Source organism: Delphinus delphis, chromosome 13, assembly GCF_949987515.2.
Source record: "Delphinus delphis chromosome 13, mDelDel1.2, whole genome shotgun sequence".
NCBI classification, from domain to species: Eukaryota; Metazoa; Chordata; class Mammalia; order Artiodactyla; family Delphinidae; genus Delphinus; species Delphinus delphis.
The window spans coordinates 11,134,051-11,137,254 of record NC_082695.1 but is presented as its reverse complement, the minus strand read 5'-3'; the positions used below and the strand labels follow the sequence as shown (position 1 = coordinate 11,137,254).

The 3,204-nt window shown below is 38.6% G+C and overlaps 1 pseudogene; it reads right to left on the bottom strand.

Annotated features, from left to right (window-relative positions):
* Positions 1 to 452: 452 nt before the first annotated feature.
* LOC132436474 (large ribosomal subunit protein eL38 pseudogene) lies at positions 453 to 767 on the bottom strand (annotated as a pseudogene).
* Between the last annotated feature and the right edge of the window lie 2,437 nt (positions 768 to 3,204).

Below are 3,204 nucleotides of genomic sequence, written 5' to 3'. Positions count from 1 at the left end.
TCTCTGTCTTCAGAGTCTAGCACAGGGCTTGGTAGACATTCAGTAAATGGTAAGTGAACAAATAGAGTGTTGGCCCCAACAGAAACGAACGGCGACACTGAATGTAGCACTCACGAGAGGATTTATTTTGGCATCTCTTGCTCACAAAACTCTAGAATCTTGAAGATGGTTCTTGTTTGCCCAAAACTATCTTCTTGACAATCAGTTCAGCTTCTCCCCTTCCAGGGGATATCTGGCCTCCCCAGGAGTTGTTTATCTTCCCTGCTTCAGGGTACAGCCTGTCTTTTGGGGACCATCTTTAAATGGGCATCTTCATCTAAGTTTATATAAAGTCACAGGTAAGTTTCACTGCTCTTGTCCTCAATATTTATCTCCTTAGTGACTTTTTCACTTTCTTTCTTCTCTGTTTTAATTTTTAAAATTTCAGTACAGTTCAAATCAGCATGCGTGGTTCATTTCAGCTTCTTCACTGCCAAAGCTGGGGGCAGGAACTGCTTCAGCTTCTCTGCCTTCTCTTTTTCTGTGATGACCAAGGTGTAAAGGTATCTGCTGCATCAAACTTTAAACTTCACATTATCCTTATTTTTCTTGATCTTGACAGACTTGGCATCCTTTCACCTGGCTGTAAGCAGAAAGTCCTTGATTTCCTCAATTTTGTGAGCCATGGCAATGAGGCATGGAGAGCCTGGCTGGCACCTTCCATCCAGGCCCGGGGTCCCCAGATGTCACCCAGCCTGGATTACCACGGATTACCCCCCATTCCCCACGTACAGCCTGCGAGACACTCACTGCCACTTCTTCACTTTCTTATGCTCTCTGTTTCCCAGCCTGCATTCCAATCTTTTCTAACCAGCTGCAGGATAAGACCCTGGGTTCTGGTATCAAACACACTCAGATTTATATCTCAGGAATTCCCTGGTGGTCCAGTGGTTAAGACTCCGTGCTTTCACTGCAAAGGGCACGGGTTCAATCCCTGGTCAGGGTACTAAGATCCCACAAGCCGTGCAGCCAAAAAAAAAAAAAAATTATATCTATAGCCCACTGCTACTAAGCTTCCCTATGAGATCTCTCTGAGCCTGTTTCCTCTGTTGTAAATGGCAATGATGGGAATGATAACTATAGCCCTTATCTTAGGATATACTGAGAAGATTATATGAGAGAAAGCCATTATGAGAGGCTTAGCGTGGAACCTGACAAAGAAGAAAGCTGAATACATATCATTATGTCATTTGGGACATGCAGAATATGTATATTATTATTTTATAATTTATTATAATATTATAATTATATAAAGATAATATCAATAAAATAGAATAATAAAATATAACATTATAATTATTGGATTGGCCAAAAAGTTCGTTCGGGTTCTTCCATAACATCTCACAGAAAAACCCGAATGAACTTTTTGGCCAATCCAATATATAAATTATAATATAATTCATAATATTTTACAATTACAATTATAAAAATTATAATTTTTATCTACATTTTTTATATAAAATAATCAACAGGACCATACTAATTATTTGGCTTACTCTAGTTTCCCGTTTTTTAAAACTCTTCCTGCTTGTCAATTAAGCAGAAATATTTTAATTGTCTTAAAAGGAAAATTTGTAAACATATAATTTAAAATAATTCAGTCCACCTGTGGGAAGCAAAAGTCCCTGTAACAAATCTTCTTAAGTTCTTTATTTCTCCCTAAAAAAACCCAGTTAACTGTTGTTTATCCTTCCAGTTGTGTGTTTACATACACATGAATTATACACAACATGTAAACATACAGATTTTTTTAAAAGCATAGATGAGATCACACACTATATATTTGTAAGCAACTTGCTTTTTTTTGTTTTTTTACCCTTTTAAATAAAGTGTACAGTTCAGTGGTTGTTTGTACATTCACAAGTTTGTGCAGCCATCACCACTAATTCCAGATCATTCTCATCACCTCAGAAAGAAACCCCATACCCACTGGCAGTCACTTCCCATTTCCCTTCCTCACACCTCCCAGCTCCTGGCAACCACTGATCTACTTTTTGTCTCCATGGAATTGCCTATTGTGGATATTTCGTATAAGTGGAAACATATAATATATGGCCTTCTGTGTCTGGCTTCCTGTCACTACATTTAAGTTCAGCTAATGCTTTTTAAAGATTACCCAGTATTCCATAGTTATGATGATTCCATAGTGTGGATTCATCATAATCCAGTTAATCCTCCACTCAATGGGCATTTAAGTTGTTTCCTTTTTTTCATTATCACAAACTACAAAACAATGAACACCCCATGCTTCATAGCAATGTTCAGGCTTTGTGAACCTTGTGAAATTTCCTGCAGGAAAAATTCTCAGGAGAGGTATTATTATTGGAGAAAAAATCACGCATAGTGAAATTTTGATAGATCCTGCCAAATTGCCCTCGAGAAAAGTTATATTACTTTCTAGTCCTTCCAACAGTGTGAGTTGAGCATTGCCCCCAGTCTTTGTTAATGTTGTATATTCTAGGTTTAAAAGAGAAGTGATTTCTAAGCTCACTTTCCCTGCAATCACACCAGCTTGTATGGTAGAAATAGCGATATTTTGGGGTACATTGAGTTAAATGAAATATATTATTCAAATTAATTTCACCTGCTTTTAATTTTTATTAAATTCACCTGCTTTAAGAAAAAATTTTTAATGTGACTACTTCAAAAATTTTAAATTACATATGTGGCTCAACTTTTATTTCCTTTTTTTTTTTTAGTGATCAAATCGAAAACTTTTTTTTTTTGCTGCGTTGGGTCTTCATTGCTTTGCGTGGGCTTTCTCTAGTTGCGGCTATCAGGGGTTACTCTTCATTGTGGTGCGCGGGCTTCTCATTGCGGTGGATTCTCTTGTTGTGGAGCACTGGCTCTAGGTGTGGGGTCTTCAGTAGTCATGGCACTCGGGCTCAGTAGTTGGGGCTTGTGGGCTCCAGAACGCAGGCTCAGTAGTTGTGGCACATGGGCTTAGTTGCTCCGCAGCATGTGGGATCTTCCTGGGCCAGGGCTTGAACCTGTGTCCCCTGCACTGGCAGGCGGATTCTTAACCACTGTACCACCAGGGAAGCCCTCAACTTTTATTTCTATTGGATGCTGCTGCTCGAGAGTTAACCGTGACCTCTATCCTCCTCCTGAACATCCTGTTATTGCTTTTTACAATCAATGCACATTTATATTTACCCATATGTT